This window comes from Falco naumanni, chromosome 3 (genome assembly GCF_017639655.2).
Source record: "Falco naumanni isolate bFalNau1 chromosome 3, bFalNau1.pat, whole genome shotgun sequence".
NCBI lineage: Eukaryota > Metazoa > Chordata > Aves > Falconiformes > Falconidae > Falco > Falco naumanni.
Window position 1 is genome coordinate 112,854,171 of NC_054056.1, and position 24,299 is coordinate 112,878,469.

Genomic DNA, 24,299 nt, shown 5'->3' on the forward strand with positions numbered 1-24,299 from the left:
GAATAAGAGAGAATAGTAAGAACTATAGCTAGAGAGCACATCTTGCATCCCTCATATGCTGGCAAACCTGTCATGCAACACAGGTGGAATTCCCTACAGCATGCTGTGCAGAGACATCCATGGAGAGGTTCTTTTCTCCCTCCCATGCTGTTGTGCCCTTTATTCTGTAACAAACAACCACATCCCGTCTCCTGACAGGTTGGGATGTTATCTCTGCCATAACACCCACCAGCACAGCACAGGCTGGCACAGGCATGCCAGTAAGGTTTCCTTAAAGCAGCTGCTCATGCTAACATATGGGCTGCTCAAGCCTAAACACGAGGCCCAATAGAGCCGGCACAGCTTGTTCAGGATCGCTAACAATGTAGAGTGCAATGTCTTCCACCAGGCTCCCAATACAGGTGGAAGGAACATTGTGGCAGATACTGGAGTGGAAGAAGCTCACTTTCCAAATACCCTTCTGAATTTTTTCTTCCCGACAAAGTCCTCACTTCTTTCTGCATCTAATCTAACCCATGCAAACCAAACAGTAGTTATATATGAGGTACTACTACAAAATTATGCATTGTGCAATTTGATATTTTAGTGTTTGGGTTTTGCTTTTCAGCTGAAGGCAGGACTGTCAGGGTCACATTTTTAAAAAGAGGATGGCTATGGAAATCTCAGGGTCTAGCCTTTTATGCAAACACTGAATTAATGATGGAAAATATATTTACTGACATTTTAATTGTACTTTGGAAATACATGTTGACACACAGTCATCTACAGGGTAGCTTTAGATGATACTTATACTTTATGGAGCTTGTGTACATTAGAACATGTTTGTATTGAATGTATGTGAAAATATCTCTTTAGGCTTCATGTCTGTTGTGGAGTATGATAAAATGTTTTAAGAATGTATAGATGCAACATATCATGGTATGATGATTTAGGACTGTATATGTGTCTCTTCAGTGGATAGTAGAAATGGTTACTGTCTAGATAAATAGACATTTAATACTACAGTGTTTAATATTGAGACCAGTGTAAAAGCCTGAAACATTGAAATTTTGAGCTAAAAAATGTCAGAATATTTTAGAATAAAAGGCATACTGTATATACTTTAGTAAGAAGCCCTGTATTCTAGTAAGAATCCACCTGGGTTTTTTTGTTTTAATTTGATTGGTTTGTGGAAAAATAAGGTGCAACTACATCCTAGAGCACTTTGTGAGTATTATGTTTTTATACATTATTAAGTGTAGTTGTATATGAGGAATTGTTTTTAACTATTACAGATTTAATTACCAAAGAGGAAATATATGTGCTTCCTGCATCATGATTCAAACAATAATCAAGGTAGTCATCTTGTAACCAAGTAATCAAAGAAAAGCCAGCATATGCAGTTCTGTGAGACTAAGTCTTGTGAACATCTAATGATGGAACAGCAGATGTTGCCTATACAGAGAGGTGCCTTTGATGGTTTTTCTCATGACAAAAATAAAAATAAAAGTCAGGGTTGTACTTTTAAAATCTCCCTCAGAAAGAATTAATTAAATGGGCTTTCTGCATTGAACATAAACACTGGTTCTGTTGATTCTACAGTTGCTGAGTGATATTTTATTGATATAGTTATCATTCAGATATCAAGTCCTGCCAAGTCTTAACACATTGTTAAAATGCTCAGGCTATTCACACACTTAAAATTGAGTACTACATACTCAGGTATGTAATGTAGAAACCTAAAACATTATTTATAGTGTTACTGATACTCAGGAAAAGACTTTCCACAGATGGGGTACAACACTGTCTTTAAAATTTGTTATAAAGTCTTAAATCTAAATGCAAAGATACCGAAGATTTTTTTCAATTTAATTTATTTTTTTCCTTGGAAAAATTCCCTTTTGGGTCCTGAAGGGCATCCTTAGGAAAGAAGTCAAGATACAGGGTATGAGAAACAAATGAAATAACAATATGCATATTCTTGTGTTCTATATAGTATTTCTCATTGTTTCTCATAGAGTAGGTAAATATGTTACAGTTTTGCTTGAAAGCTTTCTTTTTATTTCAAGCTATAGAAGCTAGCATTTAAGTTTTGTAAGTACATGGTTCAGTGTCTGTAAACCTGTTGAAGAATAAGAGAAGGTAAATTCCATTTATTAAAGCTTTGACTTTAGCCATGAAAGTTATGTATACATACCTGATACGATGGAATACATGTCCATAAACCACAATAAACCTTATTTTCTGTCTGAATGCTTTAGTGAGCTTCAGGATGAACATTGCTATAAAAATGCAAACTAATATAATTTAAATTATTTATTATCATCACTGATAATATATATTGTATTATGATGTTTCTAGGTCATACTAATAATTCTTCAGAAAAGGCACTGATAATCTATTTGTGAGGTGGAACACAGTTATGGCTACAAAAAAAAATTTCAATGTGTATCATTTCTAGAGCTAATTTATCTTCTGCTTCTCCATGCAAAAATTAGGATCATTCATTCCAATTTTAGAAATATTTCTCTTGAAATTTACCAGATATACTTTACCTTCATATCTGTCTATGATGCATTTAACGTGACAGGAATTGGTGGTTTTGACAGACTTCAAAACCTTCAAAGGACCACGTTGACCTTAGTGAATGGAATCGGCTGTACTAGCCTCAAGACAATCTGATGTGGAAAAGCTCGCGTCTATACAGCTGAACATTTTTCTTCCTCAGAACACCATGGCCACATCTAAGCTACCTCTTGGAAATGTTTGTGATAATTCCTGAATTTTGCATAAGCCTTGATTGGAAGAGTTGTCCAAGGCCAAAACTTTTTATAGACATTTAAAAATATGGGCAAATACTGAAATAATTTATGCAAATTTCCTGAGTCACAGTATGATACAATTAAACTTCTCTGAGTTTTCAGTAAATGCAGGAAAAGTATTTAAAAAGAACAGGATCTTCATGAAAATTCACAGTTGCTATAGGGCATCTAGCTTCACAAATTACATATTTGCATGAAGACCCAATTCTCATTGCAAGTAGTTTCTGTTCCCTAAAACACTGACAGTAGTGAAGTCTGAAAGTGACTTCAGTGAAACATATACATCACTAAGATACATTTAATCTAGCAGTATGACCTTCAGCCTCTGACTGCAAAAGGCAAAAAGGAAATGCTCTCTCCCCATGCCAGTATTTGCTCCATCTCTTGTCATCCCATGCCTGTACTCTACAGCCTTGTAGATCTCTGCATCTCAGGGGTTCTGCTATCATACCAGACTATCTTACATCATTATGGTATAGTCATAAATAGCTAATTCTAAACAGAATAACTATTTGCTGCTGCTATGCTTATAAAACTAATGTCACACTATACAAAGATAAGCAAAAGAAATCAGCCATAACCACCTGGTCAAATAAACCCAAAAACCCGACAAACCTACTATAGCTAAACAAGCTAAATCAAAGTTCAGGTTCAGACAGAGCAAGCGTGACAAACCTCAGTTCTGAGGAGCAGCAAGTTTGATATGAAGTCTGAGTCCTGTTATTAGCAATGACAATGCTGTATGACAGGGCTGCAGGTTGCAGAATTTTCTTACAGCCTGTACTTCTGTAGTTCCATTGTTCTTGGTACTGAAGTCTTGCAAAATAGAGGTGTCCTGGTTTCAGCTGGGATGGAGTTAACTTTCTTCTTAGTAGCTTGTACAGTGTTGTGTTTTGGCTCTGATGTAAGAACAGTGTTGATAGGACACTGATGGTTTGGTTGTTGCTGGGGTGATGTTTATACTCAATCAAGGACTTTTCAGTTTCTCAGGCCCTGCCAGTGAAAGGGCTGGAGGGGCATGGGGAAATGGGGAGGGGACACAGCCAGGGCAGGTGACCCAAACCAGACAAAGGGATGTTCCATACCATAGGATGTCATGCTTTGTGTATAAGCTCGGGGGTTAGCTGGGGCCTGGGGATCACTGCTTGGGGGCTGGCTGGGCATCGGCCAGCGGGTGGTGAGCAGCTGTACTGTGCATCATTTTCTTTCCTTTCTCCCTTTTTCTTTTGGATTTTATCCTTTCTCCCACCTTTCCATTATAACTATTGCTGCTGTTGTTGTTATTGTTCTTACATTTTATTCTGTTTAAATTATTAAATTGTTCTTCTGTCAACCCTCGAGTTTTACTTTCCTTTTGGATTCTCTTCCCCATCCCTTTGGGGGGGAAGGGGGGGGGGGCGGAGTGAGGAGTGAGTGAGCGGCTGCGTGGGGCTTGGTTGCCGGCTGGGGTTAAACCATGGCAAGAGGAGAACTAGTTGGGCTTGTCATTGTCTTCAGTATCAGCTCCCAAGCACAAGAGACATAGTGAAAGATCTTTTTCTAAGATAAATGTAGTGCAGCTGCCTCAGAAAACTGCACACTGATGAGGAGAAAGAGCTTTATTAAGGATCAAAAGATGGAGGCTCCATTTAGTGGGGCTATGCTAAGCAGCATTACCTTGCAAGGTTTGCAAGTTCCAAACTGATAACATTGAAAGGAAGAACTCAGCAGCAGAAGTGCTGATTCTGCAAGGAATTAAGGAAGTCACTAGCAGACTGTGTCCTGCATCATGTCATGAGGTTGAAGCTGCTGGTCTGCACACTCTCAACCCTTCCTTATTATGATAGGGTTGTGTTGTCCAAGAAAATTTTATGTATTTTGATTGAATTCACATTTTTTGGTGCTTTGTAAGAACATGAGTTTGTTGTGAGTAGTGTGTTACATCAATTTTCATGCCTTTCCACAACAAATTTTTAATAACAATGTATTTTTAGATTATGTGATTGTCAGTTTACAACTTGTACTGGTTTTTAAATTGATGTCAGTTTTTCTCTGGGACATGTGTGAAGCTTGAATTTCAGAAGAAGATGTATATGGATGAAAGTGTGACTTTAACTTTCTTTGGTTTTTATTATTAGTGGTGCTGCAGGAGTCTAGATGCTGTGCACTGTACAATGCTGTATTACAACACAGTACAGTATAAATAATATTTAGCTGAAAATGTGCTTACTGCACAATAAGGAGCAAAATGTAATTAGTGTTGTAGCACAAATAATCCCTCCCTATGCTTCTGTGAAATATTTATTGCAATATGCCATTGAATTAGGCTTGCAGAATTTGGCTTATGTGTATCTAAAATAACAGATGTCCTATGAGTTTTTTGTTGGGGTTTCAAATTCTGGAAAACAGACCTATCAAAGAGAATTAACTTTAGCCTGTGAGATTCCTGTCATCCAATATTTAGACTCACAATATCCAAATATTTTTTCTATTGAACAATGAAGACAATAGATAATACCCAAATGCTCCAGGCACAAGAGTCAGAGAAGCTGATAAAACATAGCTAATACCCAGAATTGAGTCTGTGTTATATTATCAGTTTGAGTATCATATATGTTTTTTCCTGGTGTATGCCTGAAAAAATCAAAGATGTAAATACAAACTATAAATCAAGAAATTCTTTAAAACAGATTTTTAGTTTGTTTCTCTAGCTTGCACAGATCAAGCCCAGGAAGAAATTACTCTGAATTGCTAATGGATGACAGAGTTACACTGCTGTTGAAAATAGGACTTAATAATAGAATGCACCTTTATAGTGAAGTGAAAGATAACATGCACAGTAGGCCAGTGTATTTCCTACTGTAGGAAATTATGTATGCTAGGTAGCAGCTGTAGTTAAATGTAGCTAAAAAGCAGGAGAAAATGATAGCCATCCTTCATTGCAAGTATTCACTGACTTTTTCATTTCTTAAACTCATTTTCAGTATCTTTCTGATTTAAGCTAGATTTTAAGTTTTCTTGGAAGTTTAATTAAAAAAAAAAAAACCAACAAAACTTAGCAGACCAGTCTTGTTCTAAGTAGAACCACCTTCCAAATGGAGAATTTACCTACCAAATAGGTGATGTGATAATATATTTCAATGTAGTAGTAACTACTTATTTAAAATGTATTTAATACTGAGAAACTTACAAATTTAACATTGGAAATATTTCTGAACCACATCAGTGACTTCTGTCATTGAAAATGAAACACAATAATGATGAAAATAAGATGCATAGGATTTTGCTTAATAGTCTAGATTTGAATTTTAATTAATTATAATGTATGTTTATTCTCAGAAAGACCTATTTTTACATAATCAGGAATGAGTAACAGAAGATAGACACTTGCCCATCAAGAAAAATTATGGAAGTTCTGTAGAGTTTCTAAGCTGCCTAGAAGTCTGTCAGGGATCTAAACCCTAATCAGCTACAACAGGTTTAAATTTTGAGGAACAGAAATGTCTCTTCTCATACAGTGGAATGCAGAAGAGTATTACCCAGAAGGGTAATAGAGATAAGACTGAAACAGAACAAGGTCTTAAAATAAAAAGATTAGTCAGGATGAGTTTGGTACAATGCTCTGGGTGATGCCCTGTTTGTGTTGAGAAAGGAATGTGCTCTGAATAATTAGAAAAGGTTCCACTGAATGGACTCTGAATAATTAGAACAGATAAGGTGGGCACCTGAAGGCGATAAGGAGACCATCAAGTCAGGAAATCATTGAACAAAGAAAATTAAAAGGTCTGCTGCACCTAGATCCCACCTATTGTGAATGGAATGATTAGGTGTCAAAATCAAATGAGTATGGATGTAAAGTTGTGTAACCTCTCACAAAAACTGTATAAAATGCCTAACTTTTCACTGAAAACTTTGGAGCTAGTTTGTCCAGTGGGAATCGGCTAGCTCCCCAGTGCTGCATGAAATAAATACCTTTGCTGCTTAAAGACAAGATTTGTCTCTGAGCAGTTACTCTGTGACGTTTTGGCATCAAGACAGAAAAAGTAAGAGTAATGCTTAATATGTGAGCCTTTTTGTTTCTTCCTTGGAGACAAAGAAAATAACTGGACTTACTTTTATTTGGTGGCTTTGTGATTTGCAGGGTGTTCCACTGAATCCTGTCCAGCTGGCTGGGTCTTTGCCTTCAGCAGGCTATGATAAGTTTTGTAGGAGTTTTTTCTTCTTTGAAGAAGCATTTATCTTAATAAGAATTCTTAAGTTATGTGTCAGGACCTGGAGTGCACTTCCCTCCCTCTAGGAGTTTAGCTGGCTGCTTCCAAGGCCAGCTTGCTGAGTGGGAGGAGCTGCTGTGAAGAGCTGGAAGAAGCCTCACCAGATGCCCCCTTCCACCACCTTTGCTTGGGACTTGCCTGCAAGACCCCATGTCTTGCACTTGCACTGCATCTGCACTTGGTGTTTACACCTCCCCGATCCTAAGCTGTAGATTTGACATATTTATTTGATCCTGACCTTGTCTCCTCACTGTAATCTTTCTGTGTGATTGCTGATCCTAGATGTATTACAGAACCAATCCCCCTGCTCAGACTCTGTGAGACTGCACCCTTTTTGGTGAGATCACTGCCCTGCTGGCTGTGCAGCGGTTCTCTGCTCCTGGCTCATCTTCCTTTGCAGACTAGCCCCTTCTTATTGCTTTTTGACAGGTAGTTCAAGTGGGAGCTTGGAACAAGAGCCTCAGTTTAAAAGCAGCTCCTAAGCAAAGAGGGGAGCCCCCAGTGAGGTTTCCTCTGGTTCTTCAAAACAACTTTTATTAGAAAGCTAACCCTGAATGCAGCAAGGTAATCTTGTGGAAGGGGAAAGTGCACTTCTGGCCCTGACAATGTCTCTTACATTAGCATTTCCTCAGAGCAGATTCTGGAGACAGTAGCAAATAATTTATTTTTTTTTTTTTTTTCCCCAAGCTTTTTTTAATGGTTGATTTTTTTTTCTTCCAGTTTGCCTTACAATTTCAAAAGGCATGTCTTTTGTGGATTATTTTTTATTTATTTTTCTTCAAGGAGATTAGTAAAATGAGATTAAAGATTAGAGATTAGTTTCTTCTGTTCTCTGGGTTAGGATTACCTTGAAGGTATTAAAGTACCAGCTTTGTTGTTCTGCATTTTTTTATACCAAAGCAGGAAAAAAAGAAAAACAAGGAAGATAATCACTGCAATAGCCCTATCAGCTTTTTATTTCCTCCTCCTTCACCCTCCCTCCCCACAACACCCCGAGGCTTCTCTTCTGCAGGCTGAACAGTCCCGTCTCTTTCAGCCTTTTATATGACAGATAATGCAGTCCCTTAATCATTTTATGGCCCTTTGCTAGACACATTCCAGTATGTCCATGTCTTTTTCTATACTGGGATGTCCAGAAGTGGACCCAGCACTCTAGGTGTGACCTCACCAATGCTGAGTAGAGAGGAATGGTCACCTACCTTGACCTGCTGGCAACACACCTCCTAATGCAGCCCAGGGTGATGCTGGCCTTCATGCTGCTGGGACACATTGCTGGATCACGTTCAGTTTTTTGTCCAGGACCCTGATGTTATTTTCTTCAAGGCTGCTTTCCAAACTATTGCCCTTCAGCATGTAGTGGTGCAGGAGATTATTCTGAATGGTGCCTCTGAATGGCAGTGCAATCATGTGCTGTATGAACAACTTCCCCCAGCTTTGTATCATCCAGAAACTTGATCATCATTCAGGTCATGAATGCAGATGTTAAATAATAGTCTCCTATATCAGCCCCCAAAGTACACTGGTTTTCCTAACCTCATCCCTGCCAGCTTTGACAGTATCTTTCTATTCCTCCCAAGTCATGTCCCTGCTTCCACCACTTGTATGCTTTATTTTTGAGTTTTGTCCAGAACCCCTTATTTATCCATGGATACTCATTGGAAAAGACCAGTTCTTGGACTTGGAGGAGGTCTTTGAAAATCAACCAGCTCCTCTGGACCCCTTTTCTATCCAGGGCTGTATCCCATGGTATTCTTTCAAGCAGAGGTGTGAACAGGCCAAAGTCTGCTCTTTGGGAGTCTAGGGTTGTGGTTCTGCTTTTTGCCTTGCTTCCTTTTTGTTTGTCTGTAGAGCTATAGCTGCCTGCATCAATGGGATTTTCTCCAGACAATTGTAGCAGCCATAACAGCAGCCACCTTCAGATGTTGTGAAGGAAACTGCACCCCTGTGAGGGAGAGGGGTCTGTGATTTGCACTTTATTGCTTATATCCTCCAAGATGAAGGTCAATCCCACATTCAGAGTGTCTCCAGTGGGTTGCCCAGGGGGGCTGGCATCAAGGCTCTGGCTAGCAATATGAAGGGAAGACATTGAGCAGCAGAAGTTTAAGGAAGGAAAAAAAACGTGCAAGTCTTCTCCAGTGCCACAAGGCAATACAGGATTAAATGATGTACAATTAAAATGCAGTGTAATTAAATATCCTTTACACAAAACCAATAATGGAATAATGATTACCTATGATTGAAATGTTGCCTTCTATTTATAGGATCACTGTGCTGTCCATTGCTTTTGTATTTTATAATTTAGATATGTAATATGTTAAATGAGTAATTGAGAATTGTCTGCTGCAGTTTTTAAACCAGTATATCTAATGAGAATTTGTTCACAAATAATCTTGGATTCTGATTTTCTAGTTCCATTTGGGCAGTACTTCCACTGAAACTAATGAAAGTTTTCACAGGGTAGATAATAGGATTTGGCATAAATATCTACTGTGTTTCCAATTTGCCTTAGTGCCTGAGAACACCGTTTGCACCAGGGGTAGTGTGTACACCAAAACCATCTCCCTGAGCAGACCAAAGACATAGTTAAAGCAGAGCAAGAAAGTTGATATATGCATGGTTCTTTATAATTGCCCAGGAGTCACAATACACTGAATATTATACTTTGCTGAGAGAACTTGGGGTCAAGTTTGTTTTGGTTTTTTCCTTTAAAATATTTCAGAGAACAAAAGTCATTAGAGGTCTTCCCTAGCAAGTACCTGAAAAACAGGATCATTCACCTCTTGCCTCACGTCTGTAGTTATCCTTGAGCTGTTGCTTCCTAGCACATTAACTGTGGAGGCAAAACTGTTCAATGGACAAGGCTGGCTGAAATCAAAGCTTGAGCCCGCAGGACTAGAGAAATACATAATAGATGAGGGAGCAGTGAACGCAGCTAGTGTGAGAGTGAAGAGACAATGGATTTTATCAGTGTATGTTTTCATCAAATCTGAGGCAGCACAGCCCACCTACTCCAAAATTTTCCCTATCTTTCAAGTTTGTATGAGATGTTTTGGTGTGTTAACCAGTAACTCCAGCTAAAACCAGCTTTTGTGAACATGGACCAGCCCTAAAATTGTTGGGGCTGTGTTGATTATTTTTTTGTGTCTTAGATCAGTTTTTCCTAGTTGACTTTTGTGGTGAAAATTTATTAAATTGATTACTGCTTATGAAAAGGCTTTTGTCTTTAATTAGGGATTGCTTAACTTAGAGAGTATGCTCAGGGAGCTCAAGGACAAGTTTAATGAGCAGGTGGTGTTTGTCTTGAGCCCCTTGAACAAGCAAGATATGAGCAGGAACATCCAGACAATAAATATTGTGTGCAGCTATGGCATGACAGTAACTCCACCACGCTCAGGTGTCTGGCCAACATCCCTGGTGTGTGTGAACCTTATGAACCTTGAGATAGTTCACACCTACACTAAGCCTACTTAAAAGTTTGCATACCACAAGTGCGTAAACTATTTTTGTTTTTCACTGAGTACAAAGGTGGGCAAGTTCTGGGACTGGGCTAGAAGCCTCACCCATGAGTGGATGCACCACGTAGGAATTTTCCCAGTTAGTGAAAGGCTCCTGGCATTGGCTGCAATGGGGCTTCCCAGCCAAAGTGTAAGCCTGTATGACGTTAAGGTGCTAGCTGGTGATGTATCCTTTTCTTAGTCTTGGTAGTGCTTTGCAGTAATGATCTGATGTTTTGCTCCTATTGCTCTTTTATCATATTGTGCATAATAACTAAAACTGTTTTCTTTTATCATATTGCATGTTATTTTTCCTTTATAGTATAATATAATAAACTGCATTTATTCTTTTATTTGATTTAGAGTTCATTTTTGCTTGGTATCCAGTCAATCAGCAAAACAACTTTCAGTCATAATACAAGAAGCTTTCCTGAAGAGTCATTTGAAGCTGTTTTGAGTGAGAAATAGGAATGACAGGCCTTTTCCTGATTTGGAAAATCTTCTATTGTCACCTAGCTATGCATAAGTAACATATGACCAAACATAATTTTGTTTTCTTGCAAAGGGGATTTAGATACAAGAACAAAAATATTGCTAGGCTAAAATATACATTACTTAAAAGTTGCACAGGTAAAATCTTGACCTGCCAATTGTGTCTCGTGTTTACTTTCCATGTCTTTTCTGATGGAGATGGTACTGCTAAGGCACATTTGAGAGTGCTGAAATGCAGTTTATCTTAGGGTGACACAGCTGATCCCTATGGAAGAGGCAATATAATACTTTTGAATACATTGAGGAGGATACAGTGAAAAACCTGAATTCACTGTTTTGCCTGCAAGTTGCAGATTAAAAGCCAGTTAGTGTCTTAACACTAAAAAGGGCTTAGCAAGCCTCAGGGTAAAAAAAAGAGTGCTTGGGATTCTATTGCAAGACCATCTACTGCTAAATTCTGAGTTTGCAGGACCCTATAAAAAAGGGCTATTAAGCCCTTCTGACTGATGTTCAGGTCCATTAGGGAGGAAAAGGGCCTGTCGCTGTCTGATATACACTCATTCTCACAGGACAGTCTCTTTTTTATATTTCTGATGGTTACTTAATGATTCCCATTTTCCTTCTCTGTCTGTAAAAAGTAAACAACAAATCTCTTGCCCTTCTCCCAGCCCTCTACTTAGATTTCAAGATGATACACAAAAGCAGGGTTAAATATCTCCTGCATCACCTTCATGGCACCACATTTTTGTTTTAAAAGGGACATTTTTTCTTGACAATCTTACAATAAAATATAGTGTTGCTAAAAGAAGCTAAGACACTTAAAAAATAATTCTGTTTTGATTTTAGCTAAAACAGTGGTAATTTGTAGTGGCTAGTCCAGCTTTAATGCAGATGCAGTTATGAAGGGTGACAGTTGGAGGTACATCTCAGCTACACTGTACCTGGTTGCTACACTGTACATGCACTACCAGTCTCCATGGCACAGAAACCAATTCTTTCAGATATGAAGTCTGGGTGCAGTTCTGGTGATGATTCCCTATTGAACCGCCCTGAATACACTAGCTTGGCTCCTCATGACTATATACTTCTCTAACTTGTTCTTGGAGTTCCTTGGAGTGTTTCTTTCAAACATCCCTTTATGTTATATCAGGTCGTATAATACAGAACCTCAACATCTTGCCATGAAAAATACTAGCCTGATGGGCTGCAGTGGAACCCTCCCCTACTTTTGGTAGTTTGGACTAGAGTGATAGAAAAGCATGAGGACAACAACATCCTGGAGGCAGTGATTTCAGTGTCATACTGTGGGCATGCAGCCTGTGTGCTATATCAGGACCTAATTGTAAGCCACGTGGAAAAAAGCAATTCTGTACCAGTTAGCTAGAATGAACTATTCCCTTAGATGAAAAACTTCAGCAAACTTCTCTACATTCTTTTCTATAATAATATGAGGATGCACTTCTAAAGTACTTATGTAATCTTGAATGGGCTCAATGAAATTAACATGTTTTCACATAGTAAATGAAGTTAGGCATTTGTGTAAGTCATGCAGAATCATGACCTTCATATGCACAGTATGCACATAACTAAAATAATATATTTCCAGAAATATATATAACTATATGTAAGTGCTGTAATTAACTCCTAAAGTAGTGACAAATCACTGTGTAAAATAAAAATTGCTAATCTTCAGTAACGTTGTGACTTTAACTCAACCTATTATTTGGTATTAAAAATAGTTTAATTTGTACCTGAATGTATTGTTTTATTCAGAGCCCCTCTCATTCATCATGATGCTGCTAATATCCACGCATCTGCAGATGTCAGCAGCTTTTGACTGTTGAACTGAAATACGGAGAGCAGCATCGGAAGGCTTTTTACAGAAATTTGCAGTGCTGAAAATTATGTAGGATGAATGAAGAAGTACAATAAATTTGTATGAATACCTAAGACTTTAACTTGAGTTAACAAAGCTACTTGGCTTTGTTGCCTTTCTGTGTCCAGGTGCTGTTCTCTTCAATGCTTTCTTACTCACTGTAGTGACATAAACATCTGTTAATTCTAAAACATGTCCAAAACTAGCAGTAGGACTGGCAGTTACACAAGTATCTCATTATTGAAAATGGAGGTTTTCGTTACATAGCAGTGTGTACCTACAGATGGATGGTATGTGTTATACCATGGAAAATATCATGTTTCCTAAACTGTGTCACCTTAAAATATATTCTCTTAATGATAAACAAAGTCTTATTAGAGTAAGATCATCAGATGTATCTTCTTCACATGCCCTTCTAGGTAACTTACAGAGACTATGATCAGTAATTTGGTCGTCCAGACCATTACACCAGCACCTCTTCTTGCTAAAGGAGTCATTGGCTGCACACTGACCTCTGTGAAATGATATAATATTCATGTAAGATCTGCACAGAAATGCACACATTTGTCTGTGTGAGAAAAACAGTTTCTTTCAGAAAAAAAAAGTCTTTGAAACTGAGCCTCATTCGTGTATTGGTATACAAGTAAAAATTATTTTGCTCCTTTTATGTGATGTTATGTGTATTATACTTGAATAAATATCTTACATGATATCATAAAATCATAGAACCATAAAATGGTTTGGATTGGAAGGGACCTTAAAAATCATTTAGTTCCAACCCCCCTACCATGGGCAGGGACACCTTCCCCTAGACCAGGCTGATAAATCCCCATCCAACCTGGCACATCCAACACTTACTGGGTTGGGGCATCCATAACTACCCACAGCTTCTCTGGGCAACATGTTCCATGGTCTCATCACCCTCAGGACAACTGTAGAGCCACAAATTCACAGGGCTGCAAAACTACAGGTTGTCTCATATCTTCTCAGCTCAATGCTAAGTGGTATTACTAGAAATTTTTTTCCCTATACAAACATAGCTGAGTTTCTTGCTGATTAAAAAAACGATACCAACTTCGTATTTGAAGATATAAACAATCTGACCAGGTCAAATAAAACCATGAAGATGTCTGAGGTACTCTGTAAACCATGATTGTCTATAACATTTTATTTTGCCTGGAAATACGGTTACTAAATATCACAATTATGTACCAAAAACCCAACAGCACACTTCATTTGTTACTGAAGGAAATCTGATTGGAAGCAGAATTTCAGAGATTGCGGTACTGTTTGGGAACAGATGCAACCATGAGTAATACCCAGGATTTTGGTGAAAGAAAATGCAGTGGCATTTCACAAGGCATATACTCCTACAGCATATCTGTGAGATCTTGCCATGTTTCAAAGTTGGAAGGGTTTTGCCATAGATGTTAATGGTGTTAGGATTTCAGTTGATGCTCTTAAACCATGAAAAAACCTGAGTGCTCTTTAACTGAAAAGTCAGTAAAAAAGAGAAAGAAAGAGAGGGTAAGCAAACAGTTTTTACCTTGCCAATACTTAATGTAAGGTAATTGGCTTTCACCCTTCAGAAACTGGGTAGTAGGTAGATGAAAAGAGATCTTTGGGGGGAAGGAAATACATTTAATGAGGTGTGCAACTAAAGAAGTGGTATTGTAGGTCACAAAGAGAAACGTGCCTGCCAAAACAGCAAACAAAAAAAGAAAAGCATAAAGGACCTAAAAAAAAGGATGCTTGGACATCCCAAGCCTCTGAAATAAGCTGTGGGGAAGTATAATCATCATTTCATGGAACCTGTAAGTGTGAGTTATTCGCTACCCTGCTACATTAAGAGGAGACTTAATTGCAAAAGGTACAGGAACAAAAAGAGAAAAGTAGCATTCATAATATAAGAAAGGCACTCTGTTTTTAAAATGCAAGGCTTTGGAGTTTAATTACTAAGAAAATAACTTGGATGGTTAAACATAGGCTCCTCATACCAAAGTACAAAGGAATTATGAATGGAAGTGTGAATTATGAATGGAAGTATGACTCACCTTTGAGTGTAACTTAAATATGTGTGTGCTGGTTTGGGCTGGGATGGAGATACTAACTACTCTGAAGAACATTCATGCCAGCCCAGCCCAAACCAGCACAATAAGGAAGGCCGGCCGAGTTAAGGAGTAAAAGCTTTAGATGTTTCCACAAAGCATTAGCAGTCCATAGCTGTTGCCCAGAATAAGCAAAGTGAAAATAAGATTGGAAGGATGTGTTAAGAGAGCGCTATATGGAAAAAAAGAAGCGACTGAGGACATACACTCCGTTTCCATACGCTAACAAAAATCTGCATGAGATGTTCACACTGGTAACTAAACACAAACAAACAAGAAAAAATGCATTTTAAAAATATTTCCACAGCATCACAGAACCATAGAACGGTTTGGATTAGAAGGGACCTTAAAAATCATGTAGTTCCCACCCCCTTGCCGTGGGCAGGGACGTCTTCCACTAGACCAGGCTGATCCAAGCCCCATCCAACCTGGCCCATCCAACACTTCCAGGGATGGGGCATCCACAGCTACCCACAGCTTCTCCAGGCAACCTGTTCCAGGGTCTCACCATCCTCACAGCAAAGAATTTTTTTCCTGATAACTAATCTACATCTACATCTACCCTATCACAGTTTAAAGCCATTCCCCCTTGTCCTGTCGCTAAAGGGCCTTGTAAAAAGTCCATATCCATTGTCCATGGGATTGACAAAGATGTTGAACAGCACCGGTCCCAGCACAGACCCCTGAGGAATGGCCGCTCATCACTGGTCTCTGCTTGGACATTGACTCATTGACCACCACTCTTTGAGTGCAACCATCCAGGTAATTCCTTATCCACTGAGTGGTCCAACAATCAAATCCATGTCTCTCCACTGTAGAGACATGGATGCCATGTGGGACACTGTTGAAGGCTTTGCACAAGTCCAGGTAAATTGCATCAGTTGCTCTTCCCCGATCCGTCAATGCTGTGAGCTGACCATAAAAGGCCACCAGATTTTTCAGGCATGATTTGCACTTAGTGAAACCATGTTGGCTGTCACCAATCACCTCTTTATTTTCCATGTGCCTTAAGCGTAGTTTCCAGGAGGATCTGCTCCATGATCCTGCCAGGCATCACAGTGAGACTGACCAGACTGTAGCTCCCCACGTTTTCATTATTTCCCTGTCTAACAATGGGAGTTACGTTTCCCCTTTTCCAGTCATCGGGAACTTCACCAGACTGCCACAGCTTCTCAAATGTGATGGATAGTGGCTTAGCCACTTCATCCACCAGCTCCCTGAGGACCCACAGAGGCATCTCATCAGGTCCTACGGGCTTGCACACCTGCAGGTGCCTTTGATGGTCTGAAAGCTGATTGTCTCCTACGGCGGGCAGTTCTTCATCCTCCCAGTCTCCCTGCCTTTGCCTCTTGCAACTTGGGCAGTGTGGCTGGAGCGCTTGCCGGTGAAGACCAAGGTGAAAAAGTCACTGAGTACCTCCGCCTTCGTCATGTCCCAGGCAACCAGGTCTCCTGTATCCTTCTGGAGAGGGCCCATGTGTTCCCTTGTTTTCCTTTTCTCACCAATGCACCTATAGAAGCCTTTCTTGTTGCCCTCGATGTCCCTGGCCAGATTTAATTTTGGGGGGGCTTTAGCTTTCCTAACCTGGTCCCTGGCTGCTTGGACAATTTCTCGGTATTCCTCTGTCCTGGTTTCAGCTGAGATAGAGTTAATTTCTTCTTAATAGTTGGTGCAGTGTTTTGGATTTGGTGTGCGAATAATGTTGATTTCTGCATAGTGTTTATACTAAGTCAAGGACTTTTTGGTTTCTCAGGCCCTGTCAGTTAGGAAGCTGGAGAGGCACAAGAATTTTAGTGGGGATACAGCCGGGACAGCTTACTAGTACTAGTTGAAGGGATATTCCATACCATGGAACACCATGTGCCGTACTTAAATTGGGGGAAGAATGAAGGTGGGACATTTGGAGTGGTGGTTCCTTCTGAAGTAACTGTTATGTGTGATGCAGCCCTCTTTTCTGGAGATGACTTAACACCTGCCTGCTGATGGGAAGTGGTGAATGAATTCCTTTTTTTCCTTTGCTTATGTACATGAGTTTTGCTTTACTTATTAAACTGTCTATCTCAGCCTATAAGTTTTGTCATTTATAGAGTTCCAATTCTCTCCGACATCCCACCATGGAAAGGGAGTGAGTGAACAACTGTTTGGTGCTTAGTTGCTGACTGGGGTTAAACCACAACATCCTCCCAGGCTACCTGCCCTTGTTTCTCCCCTCCTGTAGAGTTCCTTTTTGTGCTTCAATTTGTCCAGGAGCTCCTGGAGCTCATCCATGCAGGTCTCTTGGGGTTTTTTTTTGTGTGTTTGAATTCCTCTTTCTTGGGACAGATCACTCCTGAGCTCGTAGAAAGTCATCCTTGAATATTAATCAGTTTTCTTGGGCCCCTTTTGCCTCCAGGGATTTATCCCATGGTATTCTACCAAGCAGATCCCTGAGGAGGTCAGCAGCTGTGCTCCTGAAGTTCAGGGTGGTGATCTTGCTGTGTGCCCACCTTGCTGCCCCAAGAATCTTGAACTCCACCATTTCATAGTCACTGCAGCCAAAGCTGCCCTTGAGTTTCACATTTCCCATAAGCCTCTCCTTTTTGGTGAGAACAATGTCCAGCATGGCACCTCCCCTCAGTGGCTCCTCTATCACTTGGAGAGGGAAGTTATCATCAACGCATTCCAGGAACCTCCTGTATTGCCTGTGCCCTGCTGTGTTGCCCCTACAACAGATATTGGTGTGGTTGAAGCCCAGCATGAGGACCAGGACTGGTGAATGTAAGACTGTTTCTATCTGCCTATAGAGGACCTTGCCCACTCAGTCTTCCTGGCTGGATGCCCTGCAGCAGATCCCCACTATAAAGTCACCTGTCCCCGCCCTCGCTTTGATCCTGACCCATAAATTCTCAGTCAGCTCCTCATCCATCCCCAGAAAGAGCTCCATGCACCCCAGCTGGTCATTGACATGGAGGGTGACACTCCCTTCTCATCATGCCTGTCCTTCCTCAAAAGCCTGTATCTTTCCATTTCAACACCCCAGTCATAGGAGCCATCCTACCACATCTGCATGATGTCGATGGGATCATAGCCTGTCAGACGTGCACACATCTCTAACTTGTCTTGTTTTTTTTCCCATGCTTTGTGCATTTGTATAGAGGCAGTTAAGTTGGGCCCCTGATGAAACTGAATTACTGACTGGGGTGCCTGGGATTCCTTTGTGCTGCTTGTCAGATGCTCTCCTGCTGCCCTGCAATCCCTCCCCAATTTCTGGGCATCTTTTGCTGGCATTGGTGTTAAACTGAGAAGAATGGGATGGATTCAGGTTCCCTTCTCCCAGTGACTTTATTTTAACTTTAGATTAATTTTAGTAATATGATAAAAATAAAAACTTATTATGGTGGAACCTATTAATATATACTGCAGTACAACTAATGATGGCAAAGGTTGAGCCTTACTCATCAGGGTTATAGTAACCATTTGTGCGTGATAAACATTTCTCATATTTACCAAATAATCTTGTCTGCATTGCTACAGATCTTCTCATTGTAAAATAAGATAGATCTGCCCTAATTTGATGGAAAAGATTAAGTCAATTAAAGTACTGAACTGTGTTACATTTGGATAGACTGTGGAAGCAGCAGTGTTATCATCACTGTATGCATGAATGCTTAAGACTGAACAGTAAAAATGAACATTCATTTTTCATTGGTAGTTTTTTATCAGAAATCAGTTCCTGTGTTTAAATCATAATGTGTTGTGAGATCATACTGATTTTTACAAGCTTTTCAACAGAAAAAATGATTACAGAATGCCAAGTTTTCCAAGAATGCCAACTGATGCCAAGTTTGCCATCTTTCTATTACAACTTTTTGGAATTTTGCCTGCATAGATAATCCTAGCTGTGAGGCTTCGAGACTGTCACAGAGAATCTTTTCAGAGGCTTCAGTACTCCTGATTCTCTGTCTTTTAGGCTCTTTTCACAGACATAATAATTCCAGGTGGAAGTTTATTTCCATTTTTCTAACATAGGTGTTTTCAAACTTTTTCTTCTGTAAACTTTGACGTTAGAAAGTAGAGCACCTGGAGATGTATGTTTTTTACCTTTTTTATATTTGAGTAATTCTGGCATCTGTTTTAATATGGATATAATTTAGGTAAGGGAATTCTACCTGCAGCTTCTTACAGTGTAAGTATTGGGTGGAATGTCTGTGCTTTCTAATGTTCAGAATTGCCTCTATAATCTGAAGAATTTTTGGGAAAAAAAGGGGACTTATTGATCTCTTTATGAAAATACCATTTCCTTGAGACCCTGTGCAGGCCAGGTTTGAATAATTCGATATTATATTATATAGACGACCATTTCACTTCAGTATCTCTATTGAAAGAGAACTGTATCTTTCAAGGTAATTTCTCAAAGTATTTCCGCTATTTAAACTTATTGAAGAAAGCTCAGCAGAGGAAGGACTCTGTTGCTGTTTACCATGAGTGCAAAGGTAGCAGAAACATTTATTGTACCAATCACCATTCATGATATAGACTCTTTCAAAGATTTGGACAAAAAATAGCAGCTCAGTACCATTGAAAATCTTCTGGTGGCTTTCACGCTTCAGTGTTCATACAATAATTTTTATGCCGACGTCATTATATCAGCTTTTTCTCAGCTCTATTTAAGCCAGTAAAAACTTCTTTTCCTTGTTGTCCTTTACTGCAAGTATTGTTCTCCCACTTGGGTCCCTTACTTTAGACACATGTCATAATGCTAATAATGTAAAGCTCACACAAACCCCAGTATTCAAGTTTTTTATTATTATTTTTTAAATATTACATCTTTTTTACAGTTTCCTACCCTACCATCAAGTTGTAATTGCTGTAGAGTATCTTCCATAATATAAGCAGGAGGCTTTTTCCCAGTTTCTCTCCATGCATTGCCACTGCAGTTTGAATTTTGCAAACACCTTAAAAACTGAAATATTCTAGTGTACCTCAGAAAAATAGCAGTTTGCTTTTTTAAGATTAAATTTCCTGTGCTTTGATACCTTTCATGTAGTAGTTTAGAGGTCTCCAGGACCCCATCTTCCTAAGTTTGTCTTGTTCTAAGCCCTCTATTCCCTCTGGTTTTTTTGTGTTTTGTTTTTTTTTTTTTTTTTTTTTTTTTTGTTTATTTGTTTGTTTGTTTGTTTGTTCTTTTTTCTGGCTTTACCCTAATAATACACTGGTGAGAAGATTTTACTTTTACACTATAGGGACATTTTTGTTTACTTGTCATAATCTGATAGAAAAAGTGAAATGTTTGTACAAGAATTTTATTCTAGGAGTTACTTACTCAAAAAAGACACATTGTAAAACAAGATTTTGAATGCAAAATTGCATCTTAATTATTATCTTAAGTATCATTAAGTGGTACTTAATCTGCATAAATTTATGGCTCATTAAAAGAACCTTTTAGAGGCACAAACTTTTTACTCAGATCAACAGATCATGAAAAAGATTTCATGTGAAAATATTAATATTCTCCACTTCAGTTAAAGAAAATCCTGTTTCTGAAATCAAAGGAAGCAACAGAAGTGTTAAGTGTCTAAACATATTAGCAGAGAAGAGAAAAAGTTATTTCTTCAGCTCTTAAAAAAAGCAGATTCTCTTTTGAACTCTGTCTTTCAAGGTTTATTGAAAATACTGAAACATGATAGAAATAAAGGTTAGAAAAATGTTTTTTTTCTGTAACATAACCCTCAGACATTAGGAAGACACCAGTTCTTTACTGGGGTAAAAGACTGAGTGAGAAAGAAGACCAGTTAATTCCAGGCTAATAAAATAACTCTGCCTGCAACTTATACAACGAAGGGGGAAAAGTAGTCAGAAAGAATGTGAAGATTTATTTGTGTTATTGAGATCATGAGAATCAGGAATACTAGTACAATAATGGCAGTCTACAATCATTTGATTATGGTTAGACAGACACTGCTTCAAATGTGATGTGAAAGAACCACATGGGGCTCAAATGGGGAAGCACAGGAATGGTAACATACTTGCAAGAATATCAGAACTATTTCTGTGGTTGTGTATATCAGAAAATACTCAGTATGTCCTACATTCTCAGGACAAAATTTCTGTCTGTAGAGAGTTCAGCTTTCAATTTGATCAGAATAGCAGCCTTAGAATTGAGCCCTGTTAAATGTTTGCCCGATGCTTTATGCATATTTGCTAGTTTTTCAGAGAAGAAAACCAAGGCAGAGATGAGACAGTAACAATGCACAAACTCATGCTGCAGCATTTTATTCTTACAGGAAGAAGATGTAGGTATTGAATGTGTTTCAGTGGCATGTCCCAAAAGTATTCAGAAGGATCCATGAGTCAAAAAAAGGATCTTTATTTTCTAATGAATATGTGACATATAACTCACAATATTGACAAGAACTCTTGGAAAAAGTACATGTCTGTGTGAGTATTATGAGGAAAGAAGGAAAGGTGAAAAAGCACAGCAGGGGAAGATACTTGGAAAACTGAGAATAATTTTGCAAACCGATTAGTTTTACACTTTGAGGTGTGGTTAGGATAGTAAGACTTATAATAGTTTTTAAAGTTCCTTTAAACAGGGGTCATAGGATGAGCATAGTTCATACATTTTTGTCAGGTAATTTTTGCACTACCTACTGTAGGGAGAAGGTATAGCAGAGAGTCTGTGATGAAAAGATCTTGAGGGTATGAAGGGTTCTCTCTTAAAATAACAGACAGAGAAGGCAGAGTGCTGCTGGCATTCCTCATTGCAGTTAAATTGTTAAAGGACCAGTTGCTGTAGAACTTGTACATATCCTCAAAGGTAAGTGTAGCTTCATGATCCAGAATTTGAGAGTTAGATATGGTTTTTTGTTGGTTTGTTTGTTTGTTTGTTTGTTTTTATGAAAAAGAATGTGGGTTTTGTTGTTTAAGAAAAAGGAGCACGTGAAGATTTTCCTAATAGCTTCTCTGAGAGAATGAAGAACACCAAAGCAATGCTGGGGTACTCCAGCCTGAAAAGGAAGTGGTACTTGATTTTTTAAAAGACCATTCTCCTGTTTCAAGGAGAATGAAGAAAACACCCTGCACTCTTTTAAGGGGCTGGGGTGGGGGGTGGGGGGGTGGGGTGGGGGGGTGGGGGAGGTGGGAAGAGAGATATAGACAAAAATTTACAGATTCTTAGAAAGTTGTTTTTTATAAGAATGGTTGTATAAACGTGTCTAAGATTTTCATGTTGTACACTCATTCTGCACTTCTAGTGATTTTGGACTAAATTCAACTTCTCCCTCAGGAACATACCAAGACTCGTTTGCCATAACAACATGAAAAATGTGAGATATGTAGGTCCAGAATGCTAGGTCAGCTAATAGGGTGAAGTGTTTAATTTATATTTTCTGGAACATTTTCAAGGCTATTATACATTTATTTCCTGGACTATGACAACTTCATTAAAATAAGGTTTCCTTGTCCAGCTTTTCTTACCAATCAGATTAAATATTAACTGGCAGAAACAGCATATTTACATGATCATGCCCCACTTCCTAAGCATCCTCTCTTCCTGATACATAGGACCTCTTCAAGTCACTGAATTGTGGAAATCATGGACTCCAAAGTTCCATCAGTCATTACTTCAAGGTACACGAGAACACAATGATCTTGACAGAGCACACACACTCATTTCCCAAACCACCATTTCCTTACCAGAATTATAGTAGGTTTCTCCATTTGGAAAATGTTTTTTGTTAAACCATCTGAGCTTTGTTTGTCTGCAACAGTGTTTTTTTTTCCTTCATTGGTAACTCTACATATGGGGCAAAAAAAGAACTCATACTACAGAACGTCATTTTCTTTTCTTTCCTCCTGGTAAAGATTTCATTATCATTGTGATTCTCGTTGTTGAACATTTAAGGACTTGTACTTTTTTATTTTTTAATACGTCCCTGGTTCTTTAATGTGTAACCATCGGCAAAGAAATTGAAGTCCATCTTGGAAAGAGAAGTCCATCTTATTCCTCCATTCTTTTCAGATAAAATGTTTGTATTCATAAAGTTTTATGATTGATATATTTAATAGTGGAAGTCAGTAATCTTAACTCAGGAGTGCAATGAAAAATAAAGAAAAACTCATTCTTATATATACAGATGGAAACAGACCATAATAGCAATCAGGAATTTTAGAGTAACACACATTCACTTTTGCCCACTTGCCATATATTGAACATCTCATTTGATAGTGTTAAAATTCATTATGTACATTTCAGTAAGTGAAAAATACCTCAGCTATAGAAACAGGTTTGGTACAGAGCATGCAGGAAAGCCCACTCAATGAAAATCTGATTCATATATTTGATTAACACAGTGCAACATGTTTTGGGAATAATATTAAATGTAGATTTGTGTGAACTATTGAGAATAAATTGCTTTAATGTGTCAGTGAAACTTATCCTCTCTCTCTGAGCTGAAGTAAAGGTTGAACATTTTTACTTTTGAATTAATTTTTTATGACTGTGCACACAGGAAATATCTTCCACTTAACAGTCTCCCATAGAACCTGTTACTTACTTCAGGACCTTAGCAAATTAGAGGAATATCCAAGCAAACTATCAGTGGTTGTGATGCTTTTAGTCATGTGTATGTATGCCCCATTTTCAGTAAAATAAAGGGATTTTCAATAGCTTTTGAATATATTACATACTTTCTAGATGCAGTGTATCCTTTTCTTGGTTCGCTTAACTTGGACAAAACTTCTCACAGTATGCCTGTTCTTTGGTGGGAGAGTACTGGCACTAGAATCAGTTGAGAAATATGTGGATGTTGACGGATAGAACGGTGGGTGTTGACTTACGGAACGGTGGAGCTGAAGAAAGAAACAGTAGCCTATTTTTCCAAACAGATTCTGAAAGAGTTTCTAACATTCTTTGCTCAAGTGTTGCAGAAAAGAAACATGAAATAGAAATTGGAAGCAAGACAAGTTTTAAGAATTGATAATACATTTGTCCTCAGAAAGGTGTCAGGGAGAGATTCAGCGGTATAAAGCTGGCTGAACCCCAGCATACAGCCACTGCACTGCAGACACAGAGAGGCATGGAGTGCAGCAATAGCACAGCCTGAAAAAATAAATACATGAAAAGCCTAAACTACTGAGTTCTCCAGACATGACAGTCAGTTTGATGTGGCAGATATAACCTTTGCCTTGGAACTGTTCAAAACGGGAATGTCTAGCAGCACCACATGCCTTTGCAAGCTGTTTAGAAGGCAGGAATTGGAAGTACAAGTAGCTACTCAGCTAAATTCTTGCCTAACTCC